This window comes from Prionailurus viverrinus, chromosome D1 (assembly GCF_022837055.1).
Source record: "Prionailurus viverrinus isolate Anna chromosome D1, UM_Priviv_1.0, whole genome shotgun sequence".
NCBI lineage: Eukaryota > Metazoa > Chordata > Mammalia > Carnivora > Felidae > Prionailurus > Prionailurus viverrinus.
Window position 1 is genome coordinate 12,080,644 of NC_062570.1, and position 25,012 is coordinate 12,105,655.

The 25,012-nt window shown below is 49.7% G+C and overlaps 1 long non-coding RNA gene across 1 annotated transcript; it reads right to left on the minus strand.

The window, feature by feature from the left end:
- Positions 1 to 13,725: 13,725 nt before the first annotated feature.
- On the minus strand, positions 13,726 to 22,648 carry LOC125146976 (uncharacterized). The gene is made up of 3 exons (XR_007144948.1): positions 22,513 to 22,648; positions 17,634 to 17,713; positions 13,726 to 13,886 (listed from the first exon to the last, which is right to left on the minus strand). It is a non-coding gene; the product is annotated as an uncharacterized LOC125146976 (long non-coding RNA).
- Positions 22,649 to 25,012: the final 2,364 nt, after the last annotated feature.

Genomic DNA, 25,012 nt, shown 5'->3' on the forward strand with positions numbered 1-25,012 from the left:
TTCCTCATCTCCCCCCCCCCCACCCTTCACCCACAATCAATGGGGCAACAGAGCCCAGCATTGAGGCAGCCAATTAACCACCTTGAGAAAGAGCCGCCACGTGTAACATCTTCTGCTCCACTAGCCACAGCCAATCAGCTCATCGATCCGGCATCCAAACTGTGCCACCCAGGGACAGGAAACTGAGGCCCAGGGCCAGAGAACATCCAGTGTACTGCCTCTCATCGATCAGTACTGATCTTGATCTTCTCCCAAGGAGACCTTTGCCCTGTGCGGGATATGAGAACGCTCAGAATTTCCTTCCCACCTGTTCTGTCTCCCAGAACCTGCTCCCTTCCTTCCTCCTGCCACTTCGGCTCATTTCCTCATGAGACATCCAGAGAGAGAGTACCAGAAACCACCTGTGTCTTTGTAAGTGTTTCTGAGAAGCCTGCCGGTTCTCTGTCTTCTCCCTGCTCCTCTCCTGCAGTCTCCCCTCATCACCTACAATACTTAGGTCCTCACCTTCCCTTCCCACTCACGCTGCTTTCCAAACCTATCATGTCTATGCAAAAGATCCCACTGCAGGTCTTGAAAGTGCCTGGCATGAACCCTTCCAACCCCCTGTGGATTCATGGCCAGTACTGCTCAAGTTGTGGAGCCCACTGCCACCATCCCATCTGGGAGGCTGCCTTTTTACCTGGTCAGCCACAGCCTGGGCTCCGCGACCTCAGGGTTTCCGACAGGAGTGGACCTTCGCTGGCCTCCAGGATAGTCCAGGGAGAGGAGCTAAACTCAGAGCCAGGATATGGGAGATTTCCCCAAGAGAACAGGAGAGAGAAAAAGTTGCCCAGGGTGGGGAGGGGGGGAGGTGCAGCGGGGGAGGGAGAGCATGTGGAGAGGTGGGGTTCAGCAATCACTAGCCAGATTCTCCTCCCTCCCCCACCTCCCTCCAGCCTCTGAATCAATACATTTTGAATCTAATCTAATAACAGAGATTTAACGAGGGGATAATGCGCGTGGAGCGGCCAGGCGCTTTGTCTCTTCTTTCATGCGGCAGCTGGGGCCCATTATCCGGGGACAATGCCCCATGCTAATCACTCCTCCTCTTCTCCGAGTGTTTGGGGAGGGGTGGTGGGCAAAGAGGGCAGCTCCTCCCCGATTGGAGGGGAGTGGAGGGGCGGAAGAGGGGGGAAGAAGTCGAGAACTGGCCGGATGGGCCCCTCACAATTGTCTTGACCTGATACGAACTCATTGGCCCTCTCCCCCAGTGCACACGCCGTTCACGTCCACGCTGACCGCTCAGGGTCGGGGAGCCCTAACAGTGCGCACAAACAGCAGATAATTACCTATCAGCTGCAAGTCCCCGTGGCTGGGAGTTGGGTGGGTTTTTTTTTTCTTTTCTTTTCTCTAACTTGGTCCTCTATAATTTAAGCTCCCCCATTAATGCTTGTGATTGGCCAGCCCTGACTGTCATGGTTAGAGAATTAAACCCTGCTTTTAGAGACCAAGAATACCCCTCTCTGAAACACAGCCACATCTTCTGTCTCTTCTCTCTGGGACCTTGCAAAGGTGCTTGGCCTGCAGGAAGAGGTGTGGAGGTTAGACTATAGCAGGAACTTCTGGACAGTCATATTGACATGAATTAGATTGAGAGTCCGAAAGGGAAGGAATGGAATCTTATTTTCGAGAAGACTTGGAAGAAAGAGAGCTCTGTATCTACGTTGGGAAGGGACAGACCAGGGAGGAAGATCTGCCTCAGTCTCCACCGCCAGAGCCCAAGTTGGATGGAACCTAGAACTGGGGCATCTTCAGTGGCCACCCCCATTTCCTTATACAACACAGTTATTGGGGGCACCATGGGTGTGAGTGGCTACCCCAGATTTGCATCTTGGCCCCATCACACGCCAGCTGTGAAACCTTGGACAAGTACTTAACTCCTCTGTGCCTCAATATTCTCATCTGCAAAGTGGGGGTCATATCAGTACCTGGCTCATTGGGCACGTGTCTCCCAATATGGGGCAAAAACCCAGGGAAGCATGAGGCTGGAGTCGAGAGGTGTCTCAGGGCGTATCAGCCCTTCCTCAGTGTGCTCACATCACATTCGGAATGGGTGAGAACGTCCTCCGGGAGAGTAGAGGCCTTTATCCTTCTCATCCCCATTTCAGAGACAGGAAGGCTAAGCAAGCTGGTCACTCATCATAAGGCCAACGGGGGCTCAACTTCCCGTTCCCACCGGGTTGGATTCAGACCTCTGTGCCCCATCCCTTTGTGTCCCCCTTTCTCCCATTACTCCCCCTTGTCTCACCCTGCACATTCCCAGCTCCTTTGCACAGCATTCCTGCCCAAAACAGCTTGGAGCCCCTGCGCTGGGAAGGTGTGTGCATACTGGCACAACATGGGTGGCCTACCCCTGGGTTTCTCCTATTCCGTTCCACTTCCAGTGTCCCTGTCTGCAAAGAGAATGAAACTTTTGGCAGAGGGCCACACCATGAGGATGACACTTGGGACTCTGGAAGCCTAGGGAGTCCCTTCCATGTATCTGGGAGGACCCCCGACACACACACCATCTTTCCCACCCTCAACCCCAAGACTTAGAAAGATCTAGCCTGAGGCATGAAATAAGATGTCAATCTTTGTCCCAGAAGAGCCACAACCCTGTCTTTCTGAAGTCTTTCCACAAGGTGGCAGCAAAGTCCAAACGTTCTATGGAGAGGCCGGAAACCTTGGATCATCCCCTTGGCTTCTTCCCCAGGAGCCTCTGAAGCCCTCTTCCTTCAGGGCCAGAGTGTTTCATGCCCTGTTTTCATACTCTGGGCAGAGGCTGTCCCACTGACCCCTTCCCCTGTCACACAGCTGTGTCTATGCTGATCCCTGGGCAACTGGCCCTCTTCTGTGCTCAGAGCTGGACTCCACACAAAGCCACACACCTAGCTGCTCTTCTGGTTTCTGCTTTTGCAATGAAGGTATTGATGCCTGATGGTGCAGAAGCTGTTTTACCCAAACCTGTACACATACAGGCCCACGGAGGACTCTCAGCCTTTTTCTGCTGCCCATGTCTCCAGGGCGCCAACCCCAGGCCGTCCTGGGCTGGCTGAGATGGTTCTCAGTGATCCCAGGAAAATAAGGTGGGAGAAAGGTACTGGGCAGAGCAGGAGCTGGTGGGGGTCAGTAGTCAGACAGGGGCGGTGGGACATAGAGATAGCTGTCCAAGAGCTCTGGGGTCAGTGTTGAAGAGGTGCAGTTGGTCCCAAACACGGTGAGCGAAAGGACTGTTTTCCCAGCACAGAGCCTGTATCTTTGCTGCTGTCACATGCTAGCTGGGGACAGTGGTCGCCTGCTGCTGCTGTAACAAATTACGAATCTAAAAACCCAAGTTTATTATCTTGCAGTTCTGAAGGTCAGAAGTCCAAAATGGACCAGCAGGGATGTGTTTTTTCCAGGATGTCTAGCGGGGGATCTGTGTCTTTGTCTTTTTCTGATTCTAGAGGCCACCTCTAGTCCTTGGCCTGTGGCCCCTTCCCCGTCTTCAAAGCCAGGACTGGAACAGCGTCAGATCTCTCTGCTTTGTTGCATCTCCTCTGATGCTTCTGCTTCCTTCTCGTACAAACACTTTGGTGGTTACGGTGGGTCTGCCTGGATAATCCAGAATAATGTCCCCATCTCAAGATCCTGAACTGTACCGCATAGGCAAAGTTCCTTTTACCCCGTAGTATGGCCTGATCACAGGTTCTGGGGATTAGGAAGAGGACATCTTTGGGGGAAGGGCACCGTCCTACAACTGTGAAATCCTGTGCAAAGTGCTTAACTTCTCTGTGTCTCAGTTTCTTCATCTGTAAAATCCATTCCATAGCAGGACCTGCCGTACAGGATTGTTACAGGGAATAAAAGAACCAAAACTGGGGTGCCTGGGTGGCTCAGTGGGTTAAGGGCCTGACTCTTGATTTCGGCTCAGGTCATGGTTTCGTGGTTCATGAGATCAAGCCCCGATTTGGGCTTTGCACTGACAGCAGGGAGCCTGCTTGGGATTCTCTCTATCCTTCTCTCTCTGACTCTCCCCTGCTCTTCTGCATGCTCTCTCTCTCTCAAAATAAGTAAATAAACTTAAAAAAAAAAAAGGAACCAACACAAGTAAAGGGTTGAGAACAAAGTAAACGCTTGGTAAATTTTAACTACAGTTTTATTATTGCTCTTACTCACAATTCTAGAAGCTGCCTGCCCAGACACCTGATCAGCAAAATGAGGTGTTGCCCATATCAGACCCATTTAATTAATACTATATATGAAATACAATTTCTATTAGGCAACATTCATTTGTGCAATAGTTTATGGTGATGCATCCTGCATTAGTATCACTTAGCAGAAGAGAATATGTAAGCAGAACCCAGGAAGCAATGAGTCCCAGACCCCAGCCTGGCAGGTGATACAGGATCGGGTTGAGGCAGGTTCTCTCTCTCCTCTCCTCCCCGCCTCCAAATCTGTTCATCTTCCCAGTGGGCAGAGGCACTTGACAGTGGTAAGGGCTTCTCCAGGTAAGAGGTGTTCAGCACGGGATGGGGTCTGGAATCACTTCCCTTCTCCTGATCCACCTTCTTTGCCTGAGAAAGTACACGGAGGCAGGGGAAGGGACAGCATGGCCTCTAGAGGACCTTCCCAGCTGAAGGCCCAGGAAATTCTGCCTTTCCATCTAGGTGACACTTAATCATGGCTTAGGCTCCAGTTCTGCACTGTGTCCTCTTCTCCTGGCTGACATATCCAACTCCATGGCCGCTTTCACCCAAGGACTCACTTTTCTGGTTCTCACTAATGAAACTCAAATCTGTCTGCCATATGGGTTTGTCCTCGGGCTTCAAATTCCCACCAAGGGCTCACGCCTCCAGAGTCTTGTGAAGGTGAGGGTGTTTCTCCCACTATGTTAGCCTCAGCCAGCACACGCTCTTCCCACACCCCCGCCAATTTCTTTACAATAATTGTGGTGCACTCATTTCTTGCTGAGTGATTTGCTTTAGCATTTATCCCGGCTCCCAGCCTGTAAGTCCCCGAAGGCAGGTGTTTCTGGTGGTAGTCACCGTTCACATAGTGCCTGAACGCACCCCGTGCTTTGCATTTGGTAAGTGAATCAATGAATGCATCGCAGTTGGGGAAAGAGACACCTGCTTGCAGAGGGAGACCTTACCTAAAATTTCAATTCTATGCTGCCCTTCAGCCCTCACTGTGGCTACCGGTTTGGGGTGGGGGTGGGGGGCAGGGAGTCCCATGCTAGAGAAAGACCTGGGCAGCTGCAAGCGTCCTGGGGAACGTGAGGGCAGTTGCCTTGCGGAGGCTGGGTGGCCATTGAAGCTCCTTTGCCACTTGCTCGGCGAATCTTCTCCGAGACCCTTAAGACAACGAATCCCTTTCTGCCAGGACCTCACACTGAGCCACTGTAGCTGGTCTGGGGCTGTGTCTGCTGAAACGGTGAACTCCCTCCCCCAGCAGGGACTGGCTGCTTTTTACTCGGGTCCACACCTCCAGGGCCAGATGCATGCCTGGCCCAGGGTGGGAGGCTCAGGCTTTGTGGAATGAAGGAAGGAAGGTGGAAGCGTGGATTCCATTTCAGTCTGTGTCTACTAGGATGACCATAGGATTTTTCATCCAGACCGGAGTATCTTTGTCCCAGAAACGGAGGCAGAATTAATAACAGCACACGGACAGCCTACTCTAGAGTGGGGTTGTCCGGGGCAAACGGAATGCATGGGCACCCTGCGTCTTCAGGGTCTTCCCGGCCCCTTCCATGGCGGAGACCCTGCTGGAGCTGGCCAGCTGGGAGTGCTTCCACTCCCACGAATTCTAGGGACAAGAGGTCTTGGGCTGGGGGAGGGGGAGAGAGGCCTCAGCACTACCCTTTGTCCACTCTGGGATCATGGTTTTCCTCCTGAGGTTTGCCTCAGAGGTCAGAAGGATTTCCTGTGGGGTCACATTCCTCAGCAGAGCTACGGGGCGGGGGTGGGGGGTCCTGGGCTGGCCTCTGCCCTCCCACCTCTAAGAAGAAGGATGGGCTGATGCTGGAGCAGGAAGCGGTGCGAGGCAGGCCCAGGGAGGCAGAAAGGGGCTCTGAGGGCCCCACCCCCACCATCCAGAGGGCTTGGTTCTGCGAACCCCCTTGACCCCCTTCACCCCCGGAGCAGGAGACGCTGCCTTGTGCTCGGCGTGTGGGGTGGTGGGATGCAGTGAGGAGGGGGACTGCTGACAGAGGGGACGTGCCCCGTGGGGTTGAGCTTCGGCTAAATGCAGCTGGCTTGACAAGGAATCCTCAGATAAACCATTGCCTTAAAGGTCTGCTTTTCATTAATAATCTGTTTTTATGGAGGAGGAAACCCATCTGCCCCCTCCCCCCCCCCCCCCCCCCCCCCCCCCCCGCTTCAGAGTAGAGAGAAAGAAAGTACAATTGTGTTGCTAAAGGGGGAAATGGATTTGGATCTCCCCCTAGCTTTCTGACAGCTCCTTGGGGGTTGCCCAGAGTTTGGGAGTGGAACAGAACTCCCCCTGAGGCCAGGCCATATCTGTGCAGTAAAGGGCAAGATATCAGGGAGATGGTGGGAAATGGGGATGGGTAAGAGGTTCAACCCTGAAGATCTACTGTGGTGTCTTCTGGGATTTGGGGTCGGCCTCACCATCCCCAACATGCCTCTGAGCACCCGTTTTACAGGGCTGCTCTGTCAAGCTGCACAGGTTGTGCACTGTACAACCCTAGGGGCACCATTTACACGGACCCCAATGTGAACAGAGCCCCTGGAGTTGTGCCACTCAGGAAGCTCTGTCAGGAGCCTTTACACATGCTTGTCCCTCTGCGTAGAATGTCATTCTGGCAAGATCTGGCTTAGATCTCAGCTCCCCTCAGAGTTCTTAGTGCCTCCTTCCTGCGTACCCACCACCCCCACACACGCCTCTGTTCTACATTTACTGCACGGAATTGCAGCGATCTGCCTCAGCGTCTGTCTTCTCCACTCTTCCTCCCTGCCACCTTCCTAACACAGTGCCTGGGCTGTCGAGGCACCGGGTGAGTAATGTGGCCTGAGCCCTGGAGCTGGTGGGACTGGGGAGATCACCGCGCACTCTTTCATGGCCAGGAAGATGCTGCAAAGTGACTTGTCCACAGTCACTCAGGGGCGTGAACGAGAACGTGATGGACGGGGCCGGGGCAGCGAGCTCCCCCTCAGTACTGGAGATGTGGCAGGCTTCTAGGAACGAAACAGTGCTCCCTGTTCTGAAAACACCTGGGAACTGGGCCCAAACCCTCCTTCTGGTAGGTCACCCTCACCTGTCCTCTTCCCCTCCCCCCCACCCCCGCTCTCCAATGGTGGGAATTTTAAAGGCTAGTTTGACTCTCTCTGCTGTAATAAGAAACTAGCAATTAACTATTATAAGCCTGTTTTACAATCGTGTGGAACCCCTTTTATCCACTTTGCTTTAAATGGTTGTATCTTTTATCCCTAGTTTTCAGGAATATAAAACTTAACAGCGTTTGCTGCAAACCTTCATACTTTGCCTTACAGTTTATTGCTCCCTCTGCAGATATATCTTTCACATAAATAAGACTTTCATCCATACAGTACTGGGCTTGGGCCACCATGGGTCTCCATGCTTTCATCAGTGGGGCTCACCTTGGGACACAAGGTGATTCACACGGAGCCACTGGCCTGCCATTGGTCCCTTGTCCTCTGACCGGGGCTGGAGCAGCAGCCCTGCCATGAAGGAGGTCGTGAACCCCAGGGAGAGGGAGACATGATGGGGAATCCCAGAGGGGTGTGCCCCCCCCCCCCTCATGCTGCGCCTGTTCTGAGGTTTGGGTCTCCACAGTCACCAGCCAAGAGTGTTCTGGCTTCTCTAGCCCTTGGGTAGGGCAAGGGAATACCCAGGGAGTATATACCCAGGGTATACCCAGTGAGAATACCCAGGGAGAAGCAGCAGTGAGCTTTGCCGGAGCTCACCGATGGCATGCCTGCAGCAGAGCATAAACCAAGCTCACGGCCAGCCACTGCCCTGGACTTCCCGAGGCATCAGCCTGAGGGCCTCTCTGGGCCGGGGCTCCATCTGCAACAGCCGTGGCGGCCAGGAGGACCACACAGGCAACTCTATCCCCAGGTGAATTCCCCACGTTTGCATTGATTTCCTGGTTTTCGGCGTGGAGTGTTTCTATCACACGCACACATGGATGGCACCTCATGTGGTGGCCTGGAGAGCACCGCTCCCGGACCTCCAAGTGCAGTGAGTAATCAGTCAAGGGCTCCAGCTGCCACACTGACGTCCAGGGCTGCCCTTGTGTCCAGGCCACGCCCCTGGGGGGTTGCTCCTGGCCTTGGCCAGGGACTGAGTGGGGCAGGGGACTGAGAGACCAGGGCTTCCCTCAGGGCCAGCTGGCTGGAGGACCCCTCAACAGCCCTGCCAAATCTTTCTTACGCTGCATGGCAGTCTGGGAAGATTCCTCTCTCTTCACGCACTCTCGCGGAGCGCGGTCGGACAGCAACCCCGGCCTCCGCCTGCCCTGCTCACTCACCATTTTCCCCCGCAGGCATTTCCCCTAATAAAATCCTGCGCATCTAATCCCATATTGGCATCTGATTCTCAGAGGACCTGGATTTGCACGCCTCTCGGCCGCAAAAGGAGAGACAGCTGTCCACATGGGTGTTGCTGGCAGAGAGTTGTTTATGTAGACAGCTGCTGGGGAGACAGAACATACTTATATGCAATGCTAGAAACAAATGCATATGTATTTCTAGGTAGAGATGTGTAGGTGGGTATAAGTGGATAGATATAAATGTGCCTTGAAAAAAAACTTTCTTGGGACGCCTGGTGGCTCAGTCAGTTAAGTGGCCGACTTCGGCTCAGGTCATGATCTCACAGTCCATGAGTTCGAGCCCTGCGTTGGGCTCTGTGCTGACAGCTCAGAGCCTGGAGCCTGCTATAGATTCTGTGTCTCCCTCTCTCTCTGACCCTCCCCGTTCATGTTCTGTCTCTCTCTGTCTCAAAAATAAATAAATGTTAAAAACAATTTTTTTTAATAAAAATAAAAAATACTTTCTTGGGGCGCCTGTTGGCTCAGGTAGTTAAGCAGCCAACTTCGGCTCAGGTCATGATCTCATGGTTCGTGAGTTTGAGCCCCACGTTGGGCTCTATGCTGACAGCTCAGAGCCTGGAGCCTGCTTCTGATTCTGGGTCTCCCTCTCTCTCTCTGCCCCTCCCCAGCTGGCACTCTGTTTCTCTCTCTCTCCTCTCAAAAATAAATAAACATCAAACAAATTTTAAAAAGATTTTCTTATATTAGGGCAATTTTAGATTCACAGCAAAATTAAGTGTAAGGTACAGAGACTTCCCATATACCCCCTACCCCACCCCCACACATAGCCTCCTTCATTAGCAACACCCCCCACCATTGTCATAATCGACGAACCTATACTGACACATCATAATAACCCAGAGCTCCTAGATTTCATTAGGGTGCACTAGTGGAGTTGTGCATTCTGTGGGTTTGGACAGATGTGCACCTGTCATTACAGTGTTCTCCAGAATAGTTTCACTGCTTTAAAAATCCCCTGTGCTCCACCCATCCCTCCCGCACCCCCAACTCCTAGAAATCACTGATCTTTCTAATGTCTCCATAGTTTTGTCTTTTCCAGGACGTCACATGGAGTCATATAGTATGAATACACTTCTTAAATTGTACTCATGCTACACTTAGGAACCAATTGCTAGTTAGCTGGTGATGTTAATGTGTGGAGAGGGTGATGGATGTGTAGCCATAACAATATTATCTTGCATTCATACACATTTTAATTACTTTATTTTTTACAAGTTTTTTTAATGTTTATTTTATTTTCTAGAGAGACAGGGAGACAGAGCACGAGCAGGGGAGGGGCAGAGAGAAAGAGAGAGGGGGACACAGAATCTGAAGCAGGCTCCAGGCTCTGAGCTGTCAGCACAGAGCCCAACACGGGGCTCGAACTCCAGAATGGTGAGATCGTGACTTGAGCCAAAGTTGGGTGCTTAACTGACTGAGCCACCCAGGTGCCCCACATTTTTATTGACACGCATGATCTCAGTTAATTCTCAATTCTACAAGAGAGGTAATTATTTAAAAAAAATTTTTTTAATGTTTATTTATCTTTGACACAGAGAGAGACAGAGCATGAGTGGGGGAGAGACAGAAAGCGAGGGAGACACAGAATCTGAAGCAGGCTCCAGGCTCCGAGCTGTCTGCACAGAGCCTGACGCAGGGCTCAAACTCACAGACCTCGAGATCAAGACCTGAGCCGAAGTCAGACGCTCGACTGACTGAGCCACCCAGGTGCCCCAAGAGAGGTAATTATTATCTCCATTTTCACAGATGTGAAACTGGAGGCCAGGAGAGCTATTCCAGCAGCCAATGGTGGAATCTGGACTTGTCTGTCGATAACTCCGCATGTCTGTGAAGCGAGATGATAGGCGTGCATAGAGGAGGAGGCGGGACTGGATGGGTAAGTAGACATCACTGAACATATGCGGAGACAGATGTGTGCTCTGGCAAACGGATGGAGATGCGCAAACCTTTCCCCCACAACCAAGACCTCTTGTCTGTAACTCAGGACTCAGGCTGGGTTTAAACTGGAGCTCAGAACAGAGGTCCTTCTCTGTAAACTTAACCTCACTGCTCAGCAGTAAGTCAAACCCCACTCCTGGATGCCAGGAAAGCCCATCCCTACTCTAGAAATTAGTCCTAGCACTTGGCATGGGCAGCAGATAGTGAGACATATAGAATTTTGTATTTTGTTTAACTGTCCCCGTGGCTCGTTTTCAGAACAGAACTGCTCTTCTGTTTCAGTAAAGACCTCCTACTTGTCAAAGCCAGTGGTCTTATTTCACCACTTGCCGTGACCACTTTCTCCCTGAATCTCTTCTCCATGCCTCCCTGGATACACTTTGTTCTGCTGTCTGGACACAGTCCTTCTCAATTTCTTCCAGGTTGTTCTTTGGCTGCTCCACAGCAGACCCTACCAGTTGACTACCCAACAGCAGTCTCCTCTAGTGTTCTAGTTTTCTCCTAGACACTGATGGAACCCTCAGTTTGTCTGGTATCCTCCGTCCTCTTGAGCGGCACTGTGTTTTCTAGGAGTTGAGCCCAACCCTCACAGATGAGTCTTGATTAATCTAATCCACTGCTTCTCAAAGGATGATCCCAGGACTAGCAGCATCGGCCTCGCCTGGGAACGCATCAAAAATTCATCCAAAATTCAAATTCTCATACTTGACTCCAGTTCTCCCACTGAACTGGAAGCCCCTGGGTTGGGGCCCAGCCCATCTGTATTTGAACAAGCCCTTTCCTTATAAGGACACCAGTCATACTGGATTAGGGCCCACCTTACTCCGATATGACCTTATCATAACTTGATTTCATCTGCAAAGACTCTATGGGGAAATCAGTTTACGTTCTGGGGGCCTGGGAGTTAGGATTTCAACATATCTTGGGGGGAGGCACAATTCAATTTATAATAATGTTTTCAAAATTTATTTTATTTTAATGCACTTATATAAAAAATGCAAAAGCCAAGAACATCTTGTAAGAAGAATAACAGAATTGGAAGATTTACATGTACTGGTTATCAAGACTTTGTACATAATTACGGTAATCAAGACAGGTTGAAATAGGGGCAAGCACAAATATACCGAGGGAACCAAATAGAAAGTCCAGAAATAAAATCAAGCTTATATAGATACTTCGTTTATGGCAAGGTTACACTCCACCACAATGGTAAAAGGATGGCCTTTTTGACATGATGGGTGTCTATACTTCACATCTATCACAAGCATCCATTCTAGATGGATTGTAGACCTCAGCATGAAAGGTAATCAGTAAAACTTTTAAAGGAAAACATAGAGTGTCTTTATGATCTTGTAGTAGTCAGTGATTTTGTAAGCTGGACGCGGAAAGCATTAACTGTTGTGGAAGACTGTTACTTTGGTGGACCCCAATGAACGCACCTGACTGTATTCATACCTCTGTGTGGTCTCTTCCCCCGGAACGGGGCTGGGCTTGAGAGTTTACTTGATCAACAGAATGTGACAGAAATGATGTGATGCCAGGTCCCAGCTACGGGAAGTGCTGCCATCCAGAATTCAGCTAAGGATTCAGGACCCCAGAGGGAACTCTTTTTTTTTTTTTTTAACGTTTATTTATTTCTTTTGAGAGAGAGTGTGTGTGTAAGAGGGGGAGAGGGGGGCAGAGAGAGAGGGAGAGATCATCTCAAGCCGGCTCGATATGAAGCTCGATCTCATGGACGGTGAGATCATGACCTGAGCCAAAATCAAGAGTTGGGTGCTTAACAGACTGAGACACCCAGGCACCCCTCCAGAGGGAACTCTTACCATGTTTGTCTGGGATTCCTCTTGGTAATGATAGCATTCCAGCTGACCTCATATCCCTACTTACTTAGGAAGCTCTAAAGACCATGCCTCCTGGGTGATTCATCATTGGTGCACCACCCCCCAAATCTCTGGTCAGTATCCACTAAGCTGACCCATTTCCCAGAGCCGCCAAACCCTTTCGCCAAACCCTCTCCTCCGGGGCTTCCGATCTATAAGCAGCTCACTCCCTTCTATCTCCACATCTGTCCTCTGAGGACACAGTCCCCCCTTACAGTCCTCTTACATAGTTCTGGGGTGAGGTCCCCAAACTGCACGTATGACAAGTTCCCACTGATGCTGACACTGCTGGCCAGGGAATCACACCTGGAAAACCACCGCCATTGTCCTTATTAAATCGCTGTTCCGCGCACATCCTCAACTCTCTGCCGGCTCCCTCGCTGCTACAAAGCCAGCAAAGCCTCCACCCAGTGTGGGCCCAACTACCCACATTCCCTGCTCCTGTGGCTGAGTCGCTGAACGTTCTTGGAGAAAATCACACTGATGGGATTTACTATAAATCCATGGCCTCAAGACACGATGGGCACTCGATGCCCCTCTGGCAAACCTATGTTTCTCTTTTAACTTTGATTTCTTGCTCTCCGACTAATTATTTTATTACTTCCTGGGGTTTTTTTTTTTCTATTTTTCCCCCTCTCTTTTTTTCAAACCTCCCACACATCTTCCACGCTGCTATTTGTTCAGACCTCATTCTTTCATTCATTGAGAAGATGGGAGCCATCAGAAAGGGACCCCTTCATCTCACCAACACCAAGGCCATAGATTAACTGGACCTGTACCCCGGTTCTCACAGGTTAAAGGGCAGGGAGAGCGGGATGCTTTTAAAGGCCACCCCATCTCGTGCTGAGTTCCGCCCTCATCCCTTTCTCAAGGGCTTTGCTTCTGAAGTTACTTCTTTGCATAGCCAAAGCAACCATATCTACTGGAACATTCTCAGGAACAAACATATCCAGTGCCTCCTATCATTAAGAAGACAAAAAAGCAGAGGCACCTGGGTGGCTCAGACAGTTGAATGTCCGGCTTCGGCTCAGGTCATGATCTCACAGCCCGTGAGTTCCAGCCCCGCACTGGGCTCTGTGCTGACAGCTCAGAGTCTGGAGCCTGCTTGGGGGCTCCCTGGGGGGAGCAGGTCCCCCCCCTCTCTCTCTGCCCCTCCCCTGCTCATGCTCTGTCTCTCTCTGTCTCAGAAATAAACATTAAAAAACATTAAAAAGAAAAGAAGACACAAAAAGAAACTTTCCTTGAAACTGCTCCAAAAAGAAACCTCTCAAATAGTTGTCGTATCTCCTTTTCTTACTTCCTTACCTTCAATTCTCTCTGTAACTCAGCTGGCCTCAACAGCCATCACTCCCGTGAATCTTGTCGAATTTACCAATAGCCGTATACAAATGGCCAATATGCACGTGCAGTAGTCATCCGGGAAATGCAAATTGAAGCCACAATGAGATACTATGTCATACTCTCTAGGATGGCTGAAATAAAAAAGACAGACAAGAACAAGTGAAGGTGAGGCTGTGATGAAATCAGAACCCTCAACGTGGTGCAGCCACTTTGGAAAACAGTTTGGCGGTGTCTCAAAATGTGAACCACAGTGATCATATGACCAAGCAATTCCACTCTAGGTATGGACCCAGGAGGAATGAAAATGTATGTCCAAAGAAAAACTTAACATCCAGATGGTCATAGCAACATTGTTCATAAGAGCTTTCAGAAAGTAGACACAACGCATGAGATTCAAACTGACGCATGAGAATGAAAACGTAGGCTCAGGTGGTTAAGCGTCAGACTCTTGATTTCAGCTCAGGTCATGATCTCATGGTCGGTCATGATCTCATGGTCGGTCATGATATCACAGTCGTGAGACTGAGTCTCACACTGGGCTCTGTGCTGACAGCCTGGAGCACACTTGGCATTCTCCCTCTTCCTCTCTCTGTCTCTCTCAAAACTAATAAGTAAACTTTTTAAAAAATTGTAAAGGTAGCCTATCCAGACAATGGCCTGTTATTCAGTCGTAAAAAAGGAATGAATTCCTGATACATGCTGCAACATAGTTGGAACTTAGAGACATTATACTCAGCCCTAGGGGCCACATACAAAAGGCTACAGACTGCATGGTTCTGTTTACAGGAAATGTCCAGAAGCGGCAGATCTATAGAGAAAAGAAGTACCTTAGGGCTGTCTGGAGCTGGGATTGGCTAGGGAGAAAGGAGAAAGAGGAGTGACTGCTGTTGGTGCTTTGCTGGCCCCCCCTCTCCCACCCAGGCTCCAAAGGTGGGGGCGCCCAAGGCAACCCTCTTGCCATCTCTGTTGATGCTTTATTACCCTGAGGGTTTATCCAGTCCTATCCCAAGACTTCAAATACCATCTTCTATGCCGATGACTCCACATAAATTGGGACCTCTCTCTCTCCCTTAGTCTCAGATTTCCCCGTCTAACTGCTTATTCAATGTCTCTCTTTAGTGATCTTAAAGTTAGGTCAGACTTGATATGTTGATATGTGAGCTCTCTCTCCTCAGTCACTGCAGCCCCCCACCAAACCTATTTCTCCCCTGGTTTTCCTGGCCCAGTTAACGGCTCACACGATTGCCCAAGCCAACCTCAATTTATAGATTTTCCTCCTACCCTATACCTGATCACTCATCATGTCCTGTATTGTCCTTGCAAAATGCATCCCAAACCCACCCACTCTTTTTCATGTTGTTGCCACTAAGCACAAGCCACCACCGTCTTCCATCTGCAACAGCCTCCTAACGGTTCTCTGTTTCTACCTGCTATATTCCTTTTCCAATAAAGACACTTCATTGATGTCCCATGATACGATACGCTAAGCCCTCACCTGCCTCAGGGCGTTTGAATGTGCTGTCCCTCTGCCTGAAGAGCTTTCCTTCAACTTTCAATGGAGATGGTCCATTTTCTACCTTTCTCTCTCAGCTCTTATCACCTCCTCAGAGAAGCCTTCCCTGCAGACCTATCTACGTTCTTCCCTCATCTCAATCACTCTCTAACACATCATGCAGTCTTTTGCTTTGTTCCACTTCCCATAATCTATAATTACCCTCCGTATTTTATTTCCACTGGCTAATTAATGTGATAAAAATTTATTGTGTCTCCTCTGTACCAGGCACTGTGTTAGATGCTAGGGATAAAATCATAATCAAATAGACAAGGTCCCTGGTCCAAGGAAGAATCTATTCAGTGGAAGATACGGATATTAATCAAATGATCATACAAATCAAAATATAATGACAAACTCTGGCAAGTTCTTGAATGAAAAGCTGTTAGAGAATAAATATCTAACATTTACCGCATGCTTATCAAGTTCTTTTTTTTTTTTTTTCCTTCCAGTAGGCTCCATGGCCAATGTGGAGCCCAGTGTGGGGCTCAAACTCACAACCTTGAGATCAAGACCTGAGCTGAGATCGAGAGTCAGAGGCTTAACCAAAGGAGCCACCCAGGCACCCCCACACTTATCATGTTCTAAATACAGAACTAAGTTACAGCTGGTCAAGGTAGGGACTCGTTTCAGCCCAGTTTGCTGGTGAGAACACCGAGGCTGAGTGCAAATAAGAAACTCAAAGTCACAGAATTCACTGGTGGCTGAGCCGAGGTTCGACTCAGGTGTGTTTGACTTGAGAGCCAGGGTTCTGCACCAACACACCCCCTGTTCCACCCTGCTATCGCCTTTCTTGTTTTCCCTCCTGCCTTCATAACCACTTGGTTTCCCATCTCCCTACATTCTGGTGCTTCTCCTATTTCTGTTCTCAGGTGTCTCGGCCCCCCGTGTCCCAGCTGGGCTGGAGCTGAAATTTATACATTCCTCACAAAGAGGCAAATTTTGGACAGCAATGCAGCCCTACTTACATGAATGACAACCTGGCAATTCTCCTCTTGACATCCCAAAGCAATTCTCACAGCGGCCCTGAGGTTCCTTGAACGAGAACCACTGTGGCATTTCCCGTGATGAGGTAAGGCTGGGCAGCCCGGCATCCTCACCGGGTGGGGGCATCGACATATGTGGTGGTTGCCCAGCATGGAGCATTATGCATCTATTAGAAGCAACAGAATTGTTGGGCACCTGGGTGGCTCAGTCGGTTAAGCATCCGACTTCAGCTCAGGTCATGATCTCACAGTTTGTGGGTTTGAGCCCCGCATCGGGCTCTGGGCTAACAGCTTGGAGCCTGGAGCCTGCTTCAGATTCTGTGTCTCCCTCTCTCTCTGCCCCTCCCCTGCTTGTGCTCTGTCTCTGTCTCTCTCACAAATATGAAAAATAAAACTTAAAAAAATTTTTTTAAAGAAATAAAATCTTTAAAAACTCACACACACAAATTAAACAATATAGAATAGTCGCTTAGAGGGTCACAGGAATGGACATAAAGTCCAGGCAGGGTGACCACGTGCCCTGGTTTACATCGGTGGTCCCAGCACAGTAATTATTAACATGCTTCTCTCTCTTCTCACAAGGTTCTTGCTTGTATGATAAAACATTTGGTCACTCTAGGTATGGAAATAAGAGGACTAAATAATAAGAACAAGACCTTGCACAGGTCTTGCAGAGGTAACACAAAGTGAGGACTATGGTTCACTCAACACTGCACCTGAGATCTGAAAATAAAACAGCAAACAACCACAACAAAAGTTAGCCAACAAAAACACAAAATCCAGACCGAAAACATTTCGTAACTACTCCAAGATGCGAACAATACTCACATCTTCATGGTCTGTTTACACGCACTCACGCACTTGGCCCGAGGGTCATGTGTGTTTGGCACTCGAAGTATCCACATTTGGGTTCCAGGCACATAAAGGCACATCAGGTGCACCAGGAGGGGCGGACTGGGAGACTGGGGGGTAGCTGGCAGAGGTCAGATTATCAGAACTTCTGGGCCCTTGGCAGAGAATTCACCACAAAGAGACAACTGGTTTGATAAGGTTCCTCTGCCGAGAGTGAGTGGTACTCAAGGCGGAGTGGGGGTGGTGCAGTGATCTAGGTGCCCCTGGAGGTCCTGCAGCGCAGCTGGTCTGGAGAAGCCCTCAGAATTTAGTGGATGGCAGGTATGCACCCTGGAAACAGTGCTCTGAGCTGGGGTTGCTAAGGGATCTCACTGTAAACGGCTGTAGGGTTTATGAAGGCCTCGTAGCTGGGGGGAGGGAGTGCGCACCTCTGACCTCCCCACAGGTAAGCTCATGCGCATGGGCTGTTACCTGCCACTTCTGCTCACCTGGGCAGAGCTCCGCTTGGCTGTTGATGGCAGTGAGAGGGTCGGGCACAGTGCACCTCTGGCTTGGCAGAATCTCAGCTCTGCAAAGATAGCATCCACGAGTAATGACTCAGGTTGATTCATGAATGCTGACTTAAAAAAAATTTTTTTTTAAGTTTATTTCTTTTTGAGAAAGAGAGACAGAGCGTGAGCGGGAGAGGAACAAAGAAAGAGGGAGACACAGAATCGGAAGCAGGCTCCAGGCTCTGAGCCATCAGCACAGAGCCCGACGCAGGGCTTGAACTCACGAACTGTGAGACCGTGATCATGATCTGAGCTGAAGTCAGACGCTTTAACTGACTGAGCCACCCAGGCGCCCCTATTGGTAAGACTTGTAAGATGCCGGGAGCTCTTTTTTTTTTAATGTTTTAAAATTTATTTTTGAAAGAGAGAGAGAGACAGAGCATGAGTGGGGGAGGAGCAGACACAGAGGGAGACACAGAATTTGAAGCAGGCTCCAGGCTCTATGATATCAGCACAGAGCCCAACGTGGGGCTCGAACTCACGAACAGTGAGACCATGACTTGAGCCGAAGTCAGACGCTCAACCAACTGACCCACCCAGGTACCCCAAGATGCTGGGAGCTCTTTAAGAAAACTTGGCAAGGATCTGTAGGTGGAGCTTTGAGCTAAGGAAATTGATATTTAACTGCAATGTGATAACATTTGTCCCCATGAACTGATGAAACTAAGGGACAGCCAGATGACACTCCCACAGTGAAAAAGAACCATCCCCCACTTCATCTCCCGCAACCCAAACCTAGGGGTTATCGTAGACTCTCTCTCCCTCATCTTTCCAAACTAATAGGTCACCAAACCGTGTTCAAGCTTTTGATACTTTGCTCGTCTGGAACTTCCTCTGCATCACTCTGGCCACTCTTCTTGTTCAAGCCACTGTCATTTCTCCCTTGTGTGATGGTTGATCTTATGTGTCAACTTGACTGAGCCACAGTGATGCCCAGATAGTTGGTCAAGCATTATCCCGAGCTGTCTGTAAGGATGTTTCAGGATGAGATTAACATTTGAATTGTAGGGACGCCTGGGTGGTTCAGTCCGTTAAGTATCCATGTCTTGATTTCGGTTCAGGTCATGATCCCACGATTTGCGGAGTTTGAGCCCCACATGGGTCTCTGCACTGACACCATGGAGCCTGTTTGGGATTCTCTCTCTCCCTCGCTCTCTCTGCCACTTCCTCTCTCTCTCTCTCTCTCTCTCTCTCTTTCTTTCTCTCAAAAATATATAAATAAACTTAAAAAAATATTTGAATTGTAGATTGAGTAAAGCAGATTGCCTCCTGCATGTGGGTGGGCCTCATTCAATCAGTTGAAGGCTTGAAGAGACCAAAATGCTGACTCTTTTGCTAGTAAGGGGGTTCTCCTCCTGCCTGATTATTTCAGCTGGGACATAGTTTTTTTCTGGCCTTTGGATTCAAATGGAAACATCAGCTCTTGCTGGGTCTTGAGCCTGCTGGCTTTCTAACTAGAACTACATCTTGATTTTCTGGGGTCTCTAGCTGGGCAACTGCAGATCTTGGGAATTCTCAGCCTCCAGAATCCCACAAGCCAATTCTTTATAGTAAATCTCTTTATATAGAGAGAGTTTATTTTTATTATTATTTTTTTTAAAGGAAAGTTTTAGGGTTTTTTTTGGTTTTTTTTTTTAATTTTTTTTCAATGTTTTTTATTTATTTTTGGGACAGAGAGAGACAGAGCATGAATGGGGGAGGAGCAGAGAGAGAGGGAGACACAGAATCGGAAACAGGCTCCAGGCTCCGAGCCATCAGCCCAGAGCCTGACGCGGGGCTCGAACTCATGGACCGCGAGATCGTGACCTGGCTGAAGTCGGACGCTTAACCGACTGCGCCACCCAGGCGCCCCTAGAGAGAGTTTACATAGCGGGAGTGTTCTCTGGAGAATCCTGATTAATGCACGTGATTACCGCAGTAACCTCCTGAATGTTCTCACTGTGTTACTAAGCCACCTTGACCTTCCACACTGGTTTCGGGGTGGTTTCCCCAAAACATAATCTGCATATTCCTTTTACCTATTTAGCTTTCTCCAATGACTTCCCATTGCTTTCAGGATAAAATTAAAACTCTCTAGCGCTTGTACAAAATTCTTCACGAGTGGCCCCTTCCCTACCTCTCCGTACCCTTATCTCTGCCCACATGCATCTCCTCTAGCCTCCCCGAGGCACCAGCTGTCCTTCAAGAGGGCCTCACCACCTCGTCTCTTCCCCGGGTCTTTGCACCAGCTGTCCCTCCTGCAGCCACACACAGGGTATGCCCATGCCGGACAGGGCCCGCAGCTGGTCTAAGGGCTTGACAGCCCGATTCAGTACCTGCCGGCTGTCTGACTCATTCCATTTCTACACACCGAGTTCAGGAATGCGCATGACCAGGCTGTGCTGCGGAGTCTGAATCAGGTTTTGATTCTGCCTTAATGTGCTATGGACACACTGTAGCAAGTGTACTCTGAGATGGCCATGCACTTGGCTCAGGTGAGGGGGGTCTCTGGCCAGAAGACTGTAAAATTACGTGCAGGATGCCCTAGCCTCGTGTCTGGATGTGAGTATGTGTTTGTGTGTATAAACCGAAGCGGACTTGCCAGAAACTAGGCTTCAGGACCCCTTATCTGGACAAGGTGCTAGAAAGATGAATGTTTGCTGCATTTATTAGCTTTTTGAAATGTGTGATTCACTCCCATTTCTTTTTTCACTTCAAATATTCACTTTGTACCTGTATGTTCCTAATTTTATTATTTTTCTTAGGGAGTGTCTTTTCAATTTGTTTAAGCTTCATGCTGACAACACGTTGGAATATGTTCTTGCCTAGAAGGAAACAGCTTCCAAAAAATCTAATGTGACCCTCATGTACTCAGAAGTCCTGGGGGAGATGGCCAACAGGCACATGAAAAGATGCTCAACGTCGCTCCTCATCAGGGAAATACAAATCAAAACCACACTCAGATATCACCTCACGCCAGTCAGAGTGGCCAAAATGAACAAATCAGGAGACTTTAGATGCTGGAGAGGATGTGGAGAAACGGGAACCCTCTTGCACTGTTGGTGGGAATGCAAATTGGTGCAGCCACTCTGGAAAGCAGTGTGGAGGTTCCTCAAAAAATTAAAAATAGACCTACCCTATGACCCAGCAATAGCACTGCTAGGAATTTACCCAAGGGATACAGGAGTACTGATGCATAGGGGCACCTGTACCCCAATGTTTATAGCAACACTCTCAACAATAGCCAAATTATGGAAAGAGCCTAAATGTCCATCAACTGATGAATGGATAAAAAAATTGTGGTTTATATACACAATGGAGTACTACGTGGCAATGCGAAAGAATGAAATATGGCCCTTTGTAGCAACGTGGATGGAACTGGAGAGTGTTATGCTAAGTGAAATAAGCCATACAGAGAAAGACAGATACCATATGGTTTCACTCTCATGTGGATCCTGAGAAACTAACAGAAACCCATGGGGGAGGGGAAGGGAAAAAAAAGAAAGAGGTTAGAGTGGAAGAGAGCCAAAGCGTGAGAGACGCTTAAAAACTGAGAACAAACTGAGGGTTGATGGGGGGTGGGAGGGAGGGAAGGGTAGGTGATGGGCATTGAAGAGGGCACCTTTTGGGATGAGCACTGGGTGTTGTATGGAAACCAATTTGACAATAGACTTCATATATTGAAAAAAAATAAAATAAAAATAAAAAATAAAAAACCAAATATATATATATATATGTATAAAGAAGTCCTGGGGGAGGCTGGGGGTCCCACGTGTCCTGACGTGCCTCCCAGTCGGCAGGTAAGGTAACAGTCTGATGCACACTGGTGTTTCCCTCAGTCTGGACCTGACACGGTCACACCACTGTCACCTGCTTCTTTCACTGGGCTGATGCCTTCTTATCCTTGAGAATTCAGTTCAGGGGCTGGTCTCCGGGAAGCCTTCCTTCCTTCCTGCCCCAGCCCAAGCTGGGCGCCCACATAGAGCAGACTTTCTGTAAAACTGTTGGCTGAATGAATGAAGCTGATCCATCAAATGAGTCCCCTCTGCTCCTGGAAAAATGCATCCTTTCTGGTTGGTTCCAGTGGACTCCTGAGTTCCATCTGAAGCAACACTCTTTCTCCCCTGACTCCTAGGCTGTCCCTTCCACAGGATCCTGTATCTCCCACTTCTGATACCTTCAGACAAAAGTAGTTCCTTTTAAAATTTTCTTTCTTGGGGAGCCTGGGTGGCTCAGTGGGTTAGGCGTCTGACTTCGGCTCAGGTCATGATCTTGTGGTTGGTGGGTTCAAGCCCCGCCTCGGGCCCTATACTGACAGCTCAGAGCCTGGAGCCTGCTCCAGATTCTTTGTCTCTCTCTCTCTCTCTGCTCCTCCCCTGCTTGCACTCCCTCTCAAAAATAAGTAAATAAACATTAAAAAAAAAAAGAATTAAAATGTCCTTCCCTGACCTACAATGCCTTCTAATTCCTGACCTTTGTGTGCCACCCACTGTGGGAAGAGCCTTCACCTACAGTCTATCACTCAGTCCCCCAGAATTTCTGTAGGGGGCAGCATCCTAGGGCCTCCACAGCAAAGCATCACAGGCTTGGGGGCCCAGACAACCCAGATTTACTTCCTCATAGTCCCAGAGGCTAGAAACCCAAGACAAAGGTGTCAGGGGGGGGGGGGGGGCATTTCTTCTGAGGCCTGTGTCCTTGGTTTGTGGATGGCTGTCTCGTCCGTGTCCTCACGTGTCTTCCCTCTGTGTTTGTCTGTGTCCTCGCCTCCTCGTCTCATAAGGACACCAGCCATGTTGGACTAGGCCCCACTCAAATGACCTCATTTTGCTGTAATTACCTCTTTGAAGGCCCTGTCTCCAAACGCGGTCACATTCAGAAGTACTGGAGCGTCCGACTTCAGCCAGGTCACGATCTCGCGGTCCGTGAGTTCGAGCCCCGCGTCGGGCTCTGGGCTGATGGTTCAGAGCCTGGAGCCTGTTTCCGGTTCTGTGTCTCCCTCTCTCTCTGCCCCTTCCCCGTTCATGCTCTGTCTCTCTCTGTCCCAAAAATAAATAAACGTTGAAAAAAAAAATTTAAAAAAAAAGAAGTACTGGGGTTAGAGCGTCAACATATGAATTTGGGGGGATGCAATTCAGCTCATAGCTTTATGTATGTATATATGTATACATATACGTATATGTATATGTGTGTATATATGCACGTATGTGTGTAGTCGTTTTATATATAAGGAAACTGATACCCAAAGGGGTTAAGCAGCTTGCTGCCTTCATCTGTTGGGGCTGCTCTAACAATACTACCACAGATTGGAGGTCTTAAACAACAAACATTTATTTTTCACAGTTCTGGAGACTGCAAAGCCCAAGGTCAAGGTGCCAGCGGAGCTGGTGTCTGGTGAGAACCCGCTTCCTGGCTTGTAGACAGCTGCTTCCTTGGTCGGATCCCCATGGTGCCGAGAGAGACCGTGTCTCTCATGTCTCTGTCTATAGGGGCACTAATCCCGTTCATGGGGGCTCTACCCTCATGACTTAATCAGCTCCTAGAGGCCCTGCCTCTAGGTACCATCACGTGGGGAATTAGGTTTCAACGTAGGAATCGGGGGAACAGTGGTGGGGGGACACAAGTCGGTCTAAAGCACTTGCCCACTTCACTCAGGTAGCCGGTTGGAGAGCCAGGCCTTCCGACTCCAAATCCTGGGGCTTTCGCTACATCCCACAGTGTCCAGAGCACCGCCCTGCTCCCTGCTCCCCGCCCCCCCAATAGCTCTCTGACCTTGCTGTCATCTTCCTGCCGTTTCATTCCCTGCAAAATAACACCTCTGCCTGCCACGTGAACGCTGGTGATCACAATCACGTAATTGGAAGGTATGGGGTTGGGAGTTTCTAGAACAGTCCAGGCAGCTGCAGTGGTAGGCAGGGGCTGGGGGTGGGCTGCAGTATAAAGGAGAGGTCAAGCGTGCATACTTTGAAACCAAAGCACCCAGGTTCAAACCCTAGCTCGCTCGTTTCCTAAGTTATTTCACCCCCTCAGTGCCTCCATTTTCCCATCTGTAAAATGGAGTTGATAACAGTACCCAAGTCGTGGTTGATAGAGACGATTAAACGGATCAGTATGTGCACAGTGGCCAGCATTTAGTTCGCCCTGAATGAGTGCCAGTGGTAATTACTATAGTAATAGTGATACTATCAGATTCTAGGGATGGGATTCGTTCATTCCCGCATTCTCACTGTTCCTGTGAGTTAAAATTCTTTGAAGCAGGAGTAGTCTTGGATTCCTGGGTGGGGGGGCAGGGAGGGGGGGGTGGCCGGGGGCGGCGCTCATACGAGGGAAAGAACAGGCAACTGTGGGTGGATGGGCCTCTAAACAATCTCAAGGTCAATGATGATTGCCTCCACCTTTGGACCGGGAAGTTCAAGAAGATACAGCATCCTTGGGATTTCGGGCTAGCAGTGTCCTGGAGAGATCTCTGCGGATGTTCGTCGCCGGCCCTTCTGTATATCCTCTGCTAGTACGAGGCCCTGAAGAGCTGGGTGGCAGCATGCGGCTGACAAGAAGCTTTATGGTGCTTCATGCTAGCTCTGACTTCTATTTCGGGACCCACAAAGGTCAAAGTCAGTCCCTGCCTGCAGGAATGGTGAGGTACGTGCCAGGAGCAGCTGGGTTCCCCAAGCCTCCCGGGTCCCACTAACCCGGAGGCGTGAACCTCGAACCCATCAAGCACAGGAGCTGACATAAACTCCAGCACTGAGCCCCGAGGGGCTGCTCTGTACACAATCCCCAGTGAGCCCAAAAGCGCAGAGAAATACACCTTCTCACGGCTCATTCTGGAGCTCGCCTCCTTTCCCTTCTCTCGTTCCCTCCACCAATGGAGTAGCTTGCTTCACGATTAAATACAGTAGCCATTTAAAACTGGCCTGCGGTCTAGTCCCCACCAGCTGAATCCCTCCCTGCCTGCCCAGACTGCTGTTTGTTTTGGCAAAGCTGAGGTCCTCACCCCGCCCGGGCGCTGGCACTGAAAACTTGCCCATAAAACACCCTGTAAAAGGAGCTCTAGGGGCCAGTGAGCGAGCTTCGTGCCTGGGGCCTCCCGTCCTCAGACCTTTTCTTCTTGCACTGACCAGGGTCCACAGTGTCTTTTGCTTCACCCGCTTTCCCAGAGGCCTTGTATATTCACGGGTGACCGTAGCCCATCTTACGACTTCCAGGTGGAGGGATTTTAGAGCATTCATGGAGATCCCACCCAGGCACTCTGCTCGGGAAAGGACAGACACTAGGATTTAGGGTGGAAGCCGTGGGTGCCAGTGCTAGCCGTGACCCCGGGAGGACCCCTAGGGTCCTCT